Here is a 12956-nt window from a genome sequence, read left to right as displayed (position 1 = left end):
TCTTTTTGTGGCTCCCGCTAACATGTTCACTTTCCCCCTAATAGAACGGCTCGGTATTGGAAGACGTGTTTGAGTGCCTTAAGGGACGGATAATGCTCGCGTCTGTACCAAATTAAAAAAAACAACGACAAAAGGAAATTGATATATGTGTGTGTGTTTTTCGAATTATACAGCCAATCAGACAAAAACTGTCAAAGAGAACAAAGTGAAATATTGCTGTTATTTGTTTGTTCTTCAATCATTCATTTCGTGTCATCTATTGTGGATTCCTTTGTGCTTATTTTTCCATATGGGATGAGTATATTTAATGAGTCATGGAAAGTTGTAGTACTTTGTGCAAAAGCTGATGCAAAATTATATGAAATATTCAAATGATCAATACAAATATCGCTTTGTTTTGAATTTCCACTCAATCTAATATACTCTAATACACAGTAGTGGTCATAATTTATTAAAACAAATTATGGATGCCAGGATCTATAATGTTACATTACAATTACAAAACCAACCTGGAAGAAATGAGATCACGTTTACTGGACAGTGGGGACGAGTATTTTTTCGTGAATGGATAGATTTCAATATTTACACATCATTACCAATTGTGTGCTGCCGTAAGCTGAAGAAAATATGCCTTTGTCGTGGATTTTTCAGCACGACAATTATCCGAAGCATACAGCCAAAGTTGTAAAAGATTTTTTTGCTTCCAGTAATGTAAATTTTATAAAGTGGCAGTCCGAAGTATTATTATTATTATTATTATTTTATTTTGTTGCTTTAGTTTTGATTCCTTGTTGACCAAGGCATCGATGTTTTGCCTGGTACGTCCCAATTTGCAGCCATCAGCCCTACAGAAAGCAAGGCGGGATCAGGTTTATATAAAAATTTAAATGAATTCATCACAGCAATTAAAGAGCTTGAAAGATATAGACTTCGTATATAAGAGAAATGGTCGAGTGTATTCCGCAAAGATGCGCCAAAATTATAAAACAAAAATGATATTATACAAAGTGTTAATGTTCAATTAAATAACATACATTTAATCATTAAAAATTCATTTGAAAATTGGATGCTACATTTATTTCAGGCTGAATTAAGAAAAATATATACAACATATTATAGAATAAGAATATGCAGTAGTTTTCATACTACTGCATAAAGCAACAATAATAAATTAATATTATTTTAATAATACACATTAAATCAATGAGTTATGACTACAATTTTTAAAATCACTATTAAACATTTTTGTTGTTTTCCTAAAAATCTAATAGTTCCCAAATCATTCCCGGGAAATCAATCGAACCAATGCAAGTGTAAGTTTTTTTCTCGTCAAAATTTTAATAAACGCAGCGAATAAATCGTCTGTTTTTCGTGTTCCATTGAAATCGGATATGGGGATTATGGGAGGCCGATGATAGCTCCGGTTTGGCGCAATCATTTGACGGGTTAATTGAGGATGGGGCCTCCGGCCAAATGTCCAGACTACGTCCGCTTGGAAAACGATTTAACCTGCAGAAAATTAATGGGGAACGGTTTAATCTGCTCCATCACACTAATTTCTTTAAAAAGTTTAATTTTAGAAAAACCGTTAAACCGTTGCTTGTCTAAAAAAATGTGACATTTGCAGTGTTCATCACAAAACTAAATTTAAACTTTATTATTGCAATTAAAAACCCTGTTAATAACAATCAACAACAATAAAAATATGGCCCCGACAATTGAGTGTAATGCATTATGTATAAAATCATTTGGACTCTGTTAGAGCATAAAGCAATTTCAGCTTCCAATTTTCGTTCAAGTTTCCACAGACGACTCTCGTAAAAATTAACGATTACGTAAAAAAGGCAACAAGAGCGGTTTTTATACATGTAACTGTTCAAATCGACTGGCCGTTGTATGTCCATTTTTTATCCAACGAAAGTGTTCATGGACTGTTATTAAATTCCATTTGGAACGTACTTGCACGACTTGACTGCGAATTTGAATACGTGATTTTATTTGAGTTTTTCTCTTTCTTTTTTTTTTGTACACAGTCTGTATAGTTTTATCTGTCGCGACAATTGCGCCCTCAAAAAATAAATTATGAAGTCGTCCTCAGCGGTGCGATTTGCATGACACGTGTAAACAAGCTCACTCGTTTAATAAATGTCTATGACAATTTCGTCTTGTTTATATGCTAACCATATACGCTTCTCTCTGATGTCATCGACAAACGAGATTAGAATAATTAGTTGACGCCGTATTTGCAATCTATTAAGAGAATGCAATTACGACTCGGGCTTGTCAGTTAATCTAAAGTAAATACGGTCGGACTTCGATATCTCCAATAATGATTGAAAAAATATATTATATACTAAAGTAATAAGGAATTAATTTCTTAGATGGCCGCCTGGTTTAACATCAAAGACATCAGGAAACTCAATTTTTCTTTCTAATTTATTAATTAAAGGTGCACTTAAGACAATTGATTATTTCCCTTGAGTCGATTATTAATATTTTTAATAGTATCAAGCCTTAGAGTCAAATACACTACAAAATAATTATGAATATATAGACTGGATTTCCTGGGGCTGTATTGTGTTATCTGGAGGACTGGACTATTTATCTAACAGTGGTGTTAATTGGCATATCTCAAAAAGTACTAATCGAATAGTTAGAAAAATATATTACTTATAAAAGTGGTCCGGAAAGAAACGTGGGACAAATTTTTAAATTTATAAGACAGCCGTTAGAGGGCTTAATTCCACTGAAATCAGGAAACTCAATTTTTCTTTCTAATTTATCATTGAAAAGTGTATTTAATTATTATTATACACTTGATTATTTCTCTTGAGTTGATATATAATATTTTAATTATTATATCAAGCATTCGAACAAATAAAAGAAAGGTGGAACGAGCTTTTGAATTGACATCAAGAAATTTAATTTTTCTTTCTAATTTCTCAATTAAAGGTGCACTTAAGACACTTGATTATATCCCTTAAGTTGACTATTACTATTTTTATTACTATTTCAAGCCTTCGAGTCAAATAAACTACAAAATAATTATGAATATATAGACTGGACATCCTAGAGATGTTCTGAGCTATCTAGAGGGTAGCTAAATACTGGCATTTTACTGATAAAAGTGGTCCTGAATGAAACATGAAATTAATTTTTATTTAAATTTTTAAGATGGCCGTTAAGGAGTTACTATCACTGACATCAGGAAATTCAATTATTCTTTCTAATTTATCAATTAAAAAGGTGCCCTAATAATTTTATTAACATATTTTTTATTATATCTTCTTAATGCATCCAAATAGTTGGCGGTATTAAACAATGAAAAATAAAAATTCTATAATTTCAATATGGCTCAACAAAAGTTAACTTAATATTAAAAGAAAGAGTTTTTTAATTTTCTATATTTCACATTTGATATCTGTCAAAGATATTTACTAATTATTTTTTGAGTATTTCAAAAAATATATATACAATAAGAAAAACGTTTGACCCGTCTAAATTTAGAGAGAGACATCATGCATGACAGAGACGGTAGAAGTCTGTCCCATAGTGGGAGACTTATTGTCTCTAATGTACACGATATCTCTTTTAGAATTCAGATGGATTAAACTCTTTTCATACTGTATATACAAGCTATTCTATAATCATTAAAATGAAGTCGAATCGTCAACAAGGGAATTAAGAATTTCTTCTAAATATTTGACGAATTTGGTGCCAAATTTTTAAAACATTCAAGTTATCGAAAATTCTCATCCTTGATACTATTGCCAAACAATTTGATTCGATTAAATGAAAAGTGAAATTAAATTAAATTAAAATAATAAATAAATAAGTAAAATATATCTCCGTAAACATTTTTAATAAAGTGGAATTCAGGATGTATTTAACCCCCCGAACCCGGTGGCCGGCCTAGGCCGAAAGATACGGATCGTCTTCATTTACGGTGAGCCCCTTGTCCAATAAAGTTAAGGTATATTGCGGGCCTAGTTCTGACAACTTGATAAGTTTGAGCGGCGGCTGGATTTCGTTAGTTTTATGCCCCCGTGTGTGTCTGTTTTTCCGGTGGTCGGCATCCGGCTGCGGGAAACGGAGACTGGGTCGGATATCGAGTTTTGCGGAATTGTGTTACGACCGACGATGATAGCCACAGTTTAGTTCAATAAACTTGCAAGATAAATTTACTGTCCGAATCCACGTTTGATCGGTGCAACGGGGTTGTTATTTTCCCAATAAATTTCTGTGCAACGGAAATCATTGAAATAATTACGAAACTGAATTAGATGAGCAAGCGTTTCTGGTACCACCTTGTCAGTGATTGAACGGTCTGCGGAAAAGTAACTGAAATAACTTTAAATTTGCACATTGTTCAGATGAATTGTAGCGCTGAATCTCGTTCGGTTGTGCCGTTTGCGGCGGGTGAAGGGGTCGATCTGTTTGTCGAAATGTCGAATAAGGAACTTTTAGTTACATTAACGATGCCATCATTTATTTAGATTCGGCGGAACGACGTGAATTTAGGGAAAAACTAAAACGCTCATTCAGCACTTCATTTGCCATTATTAAAATGGATTTTTAATTAATTTAACCCCTTATAGTAAGACAAAGAAACAATGTGTGTTCAATTAGAGGAAAAGCCACCGATAAAAGCGACCTATGATGCACTAATTTAAGCGGAATCGCCACTACCACTTCCAGATAAATATTTAACAAGCATTTTCTCTCGTGATGGAAAAACCGCAACGTCCCCTCAGATAATAATTGCCCGAATTACATTTACGGTCATATTCCTGAGTAGTTGAGTGGCTGTGCCGCCCCTCATCATCCTCAGGTGCGGCGGCAAATTGAAAACGGCCCCGCAATTATCGCGATCGGAGTTTAAAATCATTTTTCAACGTTATCGGCCGTCGGAAAAATGGCGTGTGACAGTGGCACGATCTCACGTAACCAGTCGCCCCCCGAAAACTGGAATAAATTATTAGGCGGCGTGTCGCACAAGGTGCATATTCAACCCTGTGTTATTTAAATTTTAAATGGCGGCTTTTTCGGCGAGGGGCGCGATGCTGATATGGTCGATACGACGTATCGGGCGGAGAATACGTGTATGATAAATATTATTAAAAAAAAACAGTGGAAATGGAAGACAGGGAAATTTTTTTGCAACCACTCGCGTTTAATTTCTGTGATATTGCATTTTCAATTAGCTGAATAATATTCACAATGTATAAAAAATATTTTATATTTTTAACATTTAACTTACTTTAAAATATTTTTTTTTAAACGAAATATTATTAATACAATAACTTTTAGACTATATTCACAAGAAAAAAATCTGAGAACTGAGGAATAGAACCACCATTAAACCTACTGTGGTGGAAAAAAGTAAGAAATATTTTTATCCCCCGGGGGAACAATAGTTTGTGTTTACCGTCCGGTATCAAAGAAAAATAAAGGGTCCCGTCTGGCATTTACAAAATCCCACTTATCATGAGTAATGAAATTAAATTTAATTTTTTTGGATCAAATTGTGGAACATTTGTGGACTGTTCGCGGGACCATTTGAAATACCAAATTCCCATGGTTAAACATGGTGGTGAAAGCATTATAGTTTGGAGACGCTTTTATCGATCCGAAGTTGAACCCTTAATTCAAGTGGAGGTTAAAATAGAAGTGATGTAGTGACATCAACGAAGTGCGTTGGATATTTCAAGAAGACAAGTATCTATGCTTGAGTGGCTGTCTCGGTCCCCCGATCTAAATCTCATTGAGCATCTTTGGGAAGTATTAGATCGTTGTATTCGAAAAAAAAAACGTCAAAAGAACTACTTCGAATCATATAGAAGCAGTGCCGACATATTCCTGTTGACACATTGCAGAGACTGGTGGATTTTACGCCTAAAAGATACCAAGCAGTTATAGAAGCCACAAGGTTACGCCACAAAATATTGAAATATTTGAGTTATTGTTATTTTTTTATGAATATTAATAAAATATTCCAGACTTTTTTCCCAGACAAAATTGATTTTTATTAAAAAAAGGAAAATCTTCTGAATATAATATTCATAGTAATCAATGTACTGATCCCCAGGATGGATCCACCTTGTCGTGGTCCTGCGGCTCAGTACCGCTCCACAAGTCAGTGGTAGTGGGGAGCTAACGGATCCAACACCTGCAAGTCCAATCCATCCCCAGGAAGATCTTTGGAGCTTTCTCAGATTGGATTTGTCCTTCCGAACCCAGTTGGCAGGGGGCTGGCATCTTTGTCAGTCTCACGTCTTCTGGTTCAGCATACCACGTATATGCAAATATACGTTCTTTTCCCCCATGTATGATTTATCATACAACATTAATTTTTAAAATTATTTATTGCACACCAGTAAATTTTGAAATCATCAGTGTTTAATAATAATAATAGTCTATAATTATTGGACAATGGTAAATCATTAATGAATAGAAGGAAAAGAACGGACTCAAGATTGGATGCTTGTGACACCTCAGAGGATACCAATGGAATCTCGATAAATTAGTTGTTATTTATTATTTGTTTTCGCTCATTAAGGTATAAAAATAATAGTCAAATAGTGAAATTAATAAATTCAATTCAATTTAATTTATTGAAAATTATACAATCTTTGATCACCTTTACTTACTGAATCTTTGATCATCTTTACCTATTTTACTTGCCATTATTCAGTAACCATTGTTAAGTTAGTTAAACGATGTTTGTTGAACGATGTTTAAAGAGTCCTTTTAGGCTGGGAGTTTAAAATCAAATAAAGGTGTTTTTTAAATGTTTTAGAATATAAATGTATTGCATCATGTCCAAATGTAGTTTTGTTAGGTAGGCTTTTATCATATTTGTTATCAGTATACTCTGACAAATTGATATCTTTTGTTGCAAAAACACTTTAAATATAGTTTGCGAATTCATCTACAATATCCTGAGGAGAATTAAGCTCTTTGCTCCATAGTTTATTACCATAAAAATTATGAGTTCTTAGTGCTACAAGAAATTGGATGAAGAAAAACTTCCCATTCTATATTTTGAGCTATTCAACATCTGGTTTTAAATTATCACGAAGAAATAGTATCCCTTTTGCAGTGATTAAAGGATGTCTTTGAGTACATTTTTCATAAACTTGAAAATAGTCGTCAGTTACATTGATCTTTTGGCTTTTTATTAGATATTCAATACGTAAAATTATAGTATTACAACAAAAGGCATAAGTACTGTTCGACTAAGTTTACCAGCTTCAACCAGTTGTTAAGAGAGGCAAGAATTGTCACAATTAACTCATTTCGTTAACCTCACCCTCATCCTCAATTTCGTTAACCTCACTTCATGTTATTCAACTTTTTGATGAATTTTATGAAGATTCTTTTCAGTAGACGATTTATTATCGGTTTAACGAATTATTTCTAAACATGTTGGATGAGGATTTTGCACAAAATATTGTTAAATTCTTGTTGCTAATCTTCAATAGATTCACTAACATTTCTAAACCATATGCATAAAAATAAATATGCATAAAACATATCAAAATGAAGCAATCAAAATTTAAAAATATTAAGCTCTGAATATATAAGTCACTTTTTCATAACATACAAAATCATCAGCACTCTGTAATTCAATTCAGTATCACACACAGTGTAAAAGAAAAAATAGTAGGTAATTAATTCCACAGTCGAGAGTGTTCAGTTAGAAAATATTCGATAGTATCTATCATTTGATAGTGCCCAACACTGATAATTAAATAAGTTAATTTACACGAACATTTCAATGGATGACTTTTGACTAAACGGGGGTTGCAATATTTTTAACCGACGAATATAAATTAAAGAGGTGGCGGCTTAACACTCCATTTACATATAAATACCGAATATAATTAATGGAATTGCACAACGAAGAGATTTATGTGTGATTCGCCGTGCACCTATATAAACCAGCCAAATTTACCGCACAGCCCGAATTGTTATGCTGTGTTTCTGTTTATCCTTCGTGTGTTTAAATTCTTAAATCAACGCCATTTTTCTTTTTACGAGTGTCATAAATTAGGAAAGTATCGTTGAACTTAAGGAGAACAAAGGAAAATAAATTTAATATTTGTTTTGTGTAAAATATTGTTATTCCACCATTGTTTCTAACAACAGATAGCTAAGTTTGTTTACTAAGCACATGCAGTTTATTTTCAATTGAATTTACAGGTACTTAACGATAAGAAGAACTAAAAAATCCCCTTATCGCCACATATTTTTAACTAATACGTACAATATTAAAGCAATAACGGGAAAGAAATTAATCCCAGAAAAGTAAATACTATTGAACAGGGGGTAGATTGTGTCAGTGTGGGGAATTGATGAGTGAGACGGGGCATGTCAGAAGCTGCGGGAAGATCGTCTATAAAACGCACCTGTTAGAGCACCCGAGGAGTTATGATGACGGAACAACAAAAGCTCCCAACTCCCGATACCCGTCACACGCCAGATTTAACTTCACGCTAATTTTATTTATCGTTTTTTCACGATTGGCTAAACTATTTTTCTTTCCGCGACTATGGCCACGAGATTATTAAACGGCGGATGATGTGGTGGTTTTGTGCGGATCCTAACCGAAATAATTGCTAGGCAATTACGGCCGGTGGCGTTGGGCAACTTGCGGATGGCCCGACGGCGGATCGGGTGGTTTCAGCCCTCCCGTAACTGATCCCTGCCCCGTGTTTGTTGCGAATTACACTAATTTATACCTCGTTGGTTACTGGTTGATCACTTTATGGAATTCAGGTTCTCCAAGCGAATTACGGTTATTATTTATGGAATGTATTATTTTTTGTGGTTAATTATTGTTTATTTTCAATGTTTGTGTATCACGTTTATAAATTGTGATTCACAAGGTTGTACTGTTTGTTGATAATCGTTGTAAAAACAAATCCAGCTTAATACATGTACATACAAGTATATGTATATTAAATAAACACAAAAAATAGATAACCATTTATAGTTATAATCACAGATAGTCATATATAGGTATAAATGCACTTAACCTCTTATCATGATTATACGAGGGTACTAATATCTATCTTATAAGTTATATTTAGGCTAACAAGTTATTGTTTATATATGTACTTATTGTTATCGAATTAAAAGTAGTGTGACTAATTTTATAAAAACTACTTTAATATGAAATTTATTATAATCGCCTAGACATAATTATTAATGATAACAAGATAACACTTATAATCAAGTGTTTATTTGGTTTTCTTGTAGATAAAACAAAAAAAAAGTGATCGCTAATTCCAAGTATTGTGATAATAAATCTATTTTTAATAATTTTAGTTTATAACTTTTTATATAATTAAATAAAAAGAAAAATAATTCTTTTATCAACTTTTACCAAATATTGAATTAATTTGTTGTTTCCAAACTTACTTAGAATTGCAGTTGACCCATAACTTACTAGGATATACTTTCATTTTCTGCTAACCTAAGAACAAACCAAATAAGAATGAGATAACATATATCCTAGAAACTACTACTCGAATAGGTGGAGAAACAAAATTATTAATTATTAATAAAATTAGTTCAGTAAAATATTATTAAGTCTTTAAGAGCACTACCAGACAACATTGACGTATCAGAAAAATTAATTTTTCTTTCTGATTTATTAATCAAAGCGCACTTAAGACATTTAATTATTAATTTTGAGAATATTTGACATATTTTTTGTTATAAATTTCTGTGTAAATATTAAAACATACGTGGTGTTTCATTGAAAACAATAAGGTTATTGATGCACAAAACGCAACCCTGTATAAAATTCACCAGTACTAATAATATCTTCTCATTCTTTGTTATCATCATCAAAATTTCCAGTGTCAAAATTGGAGGTTTTAGAAACATTTTAATTAGAGCATCAATCTGTCAAAATTTTTGGAAAAAAAATTAATTAAAAAACTATTGCGTTCTAAATGCATAACAAAGTTGGTGTCACATCCAGCGAAACCTGAAATGAAATTTTGTTCAAAATTAGTATAGTAGTTCAAATTAAGTTATTATTTTTGTTAAAAGTTCAAATCAATATCTTTCTTCGTTTTCAAAATCTTCTAATGAAGTTAGATAAATCATCCTGTGTATCTAAATAAATCTGGTAGAATATGAAGGAATTTTAGTTAGCTAAAAAATGTCGCATAGTTATCCATTTACAAAAATGATGAATGTGGCAATGTTTTCTATTGTTTCATATATGTGTCCGTATATTGTAACTGCTATGGATACAGTATATTAAAAACCATAGTTTAATAATCAAAAAAATGTAGAATAAAAGATAATGTAGACAATAATATCAATGACAATTCCCAAACTGTAACTACAATTTTTAATTAAATTTAATATGTATTTATTTTACTTATATTTTTCTTTAATTTAAAAGGATTTTTTAATTTATTAAAATAATCTCTATGATCAAAACAAAAATGAAATAAAAAAATAAAAATTGTTATTAAAAAACAATTTATTGATCAACTACAAAATTTATAGATTTTTAGTTAAGTGGTTATATGTTAGGACGACTTTGTAATGATATTCATTTTTACTTAACGTTCCTTCGACTCGAGTAATTAGCATTTTCAGATAATTTCTTCCAACTATCATAGATAGTGTCGTAGCTTTGAGCTTCTTCTTGTCAATTTAAGTAACCAAAATCTGTCAAGTTTGACAAAGGAGAAAAAATATGATCAGAATAAAAACGAAAAGTTTTTAGGGATTCTTCACGTTCATTATCAATCACAAAATGTTAGGCAAACGTTTTCAAGCATATTTTGATGAATGGTTACCAGTTTAAAAATGATTGAAAAATTCAAAGTAATGGAGTAGTAAAAGTCAAATAGTGTACTGCATATTAGTTCAACAAGTACAGAACAACTAAGTTTGGTATGAAGAAGCTTTCTACAAAATGGGTACGGTCACTGCTAAAAATTGACAGTACATACAGGTATGTTAATTTCAAAAGTATGTTAGAATTGCTTACTTATTCACTATATTCTACAGACTATGCACTCATCAATTTTCCTATTTTTGAAATATGAAAATTAGGCTTCGATGGTGAGGGCAAATTGGCAATGTTTTAAAGAATAGAATTGCATTGACTGAAAAAAACAACAAACATTATAGGTACTGGCATCGAATTCAAGTACTACAGCTCATATTTTAAATGTATACACAGTCAAAGTGTCTATGAAACATCCAGAAAAATGAATTAAATTCAATTAAAAAATTATTTAACTTATAAATCATAAAATAACAGAAGTAAATATAAAAGAACACACTCTATAACACATTTTTTCACACATCTTGTGAACCTAATATTCATCAAATTTTATAAAAATACTATTATTATAGAAAAGCACCATCTAAGTGACAAACAAAAAAGAGCAATTGGGATGATAGAGGGTAGATCATCACGATGTGAAGTGGTTCGTCATTTAGATACATCTGTGTGTGTTACAGCACATGGACACACAAGTCCTGATGATTGATTTTTTTTTCTGATAAGTCAAGATTGATATCACCCAGATTCAGGAATGATACGTATCTGGAGAGAACCTGGAAACTAAGCACGACTACAACATACTCGTGATTTGGTGAATTTTGGTGGAGGTTTATTGATGTTTTGGCGGAAGAACCGATCTTGCGACAACATAGTTAACAATTGCACTACCTATCCTATTTAACTAATATAAGCTCAAATTTGTATAGTTCGTTTGCATAATTTTTGGAACTCTTTGTATATTTTAAATATAATTCTTATTAACATTGAATTCATAAAATAAATCAAAAGTACGCTATAACCCTTCACAACCGTATTATTTCCAACGTTTCCGTAGTGTAGTGGTTATCACGTCTGCTTCACACGCAGAAGGTCCCCGGTTCGAACCCGGGCGGAAACACTTTTTTTTCCTCCGCTACGTATCCAAAATTGTTAATGGAAGGTGGTGTGCAACTTCTGTACGTATTATCTTTCGCACTACTCGACTTGGGCGAGTGATGTATGGGTCTAAATTATCCAAAATACCCGGGAGAGTGTACTTGTAGCAAATGTTAAATTAAAAAAGTTTGCCGTGCTCCCTCTTGACTGGTCGGTGACTCCGTGCACTCCGCCACTTACAAACTTGCTATGAGTAATTGGAATTTATTATTATAGTTAAATTGAAACGTCCGAAAACAAACCAAACGAATATTTGTTCGGGCGTCAACAAAGGCTTCTGTTACCGAATAGGGAAATACAATTCGACCGTTTATAAACTAACTAAAACTGCAACTTCCCTACTACAATTAATATACACGGGCGGACATGAACTTTTGTTTAATTAGTTTTATTGTTTACATTCATTATCTCCCCAATGTGTACTAATAGTCACGAAATAAGTAATATTACATAAAATTTGTTACACTGCAACGAAATAAAGACCGAATTAACTTTTCGTCTGCGGTACAATTCTGGAACTGTTCACAACGCGAATTTAAATTTAATTTCGTGTTACTTGAAACATAGGTGTTAAGTTAATATATGCAAATTATTTATGATTAAAAAGCTAAAATAATACAGGGTGATTCACATAGCTGACTATTGGTTTAACGAAGATTAATATCAATCAAATTGATATTGTGAAACTTTTATGGTGGTTCTGATTGAAATAAGAAATTTAAAATGAAGACTGAAACGACAAACACTTTTTTTAAGTAAATATTCATGTTAGTTATAGAGCATGCTACATGTCAAAGAGCATGCTAAATTTCTGCATTGAATGGTGTGAAACTTATATGGGGGTCCTATTTGAAATAAGAAGGTTAATGATAAAATAGAAAAAGGAAGCAGGAAAACAAACACTTTCTGTAAATATTCATGTTAGTTATAGAGAATGAACATGAACAAATCAGTAGAGACTACAATTCTGTATCGA

The 12956-nt window shown here is 32.1% G+C and overlaps 1 non-coding gene across 1 annotated transcript; it reads left to right on the top strand.

Annotated features, from left to right (window-relative positions):
* The first annotated feature begins 11869 nt into the window (after positions 1-11869).
* Trnav-cac (transfer RNA valine (anticodon CAC)) lies at positions 11870-11942 on the top strand. The gene has a single exon. It is a non-coding gene; the product is annotated as a tRNA-Val (tRNA).
* Positions 11943-12956: the final 1014 nt, after the last annotated feature.

This window comes from Aethina tumida, chromosome 2, assembly GCF_024364675.1.
Source record: "Aethina tumida isolate Nest 87 chromosome 2, icAetTumi1.1, whole genome shotgun sequence".
NCBI classification, from domain to species: domain Eukaryota; kingdom Metazoa; phylum Arthropoda; class Insecta; order Coleoptera; family Nitidulidae; genus Aethina; species Aethina tumida.
Note: the sequence above shows the minus strand (reverse complement) of the source record. Positions and strands in the feature narration are given on the sequence as shown.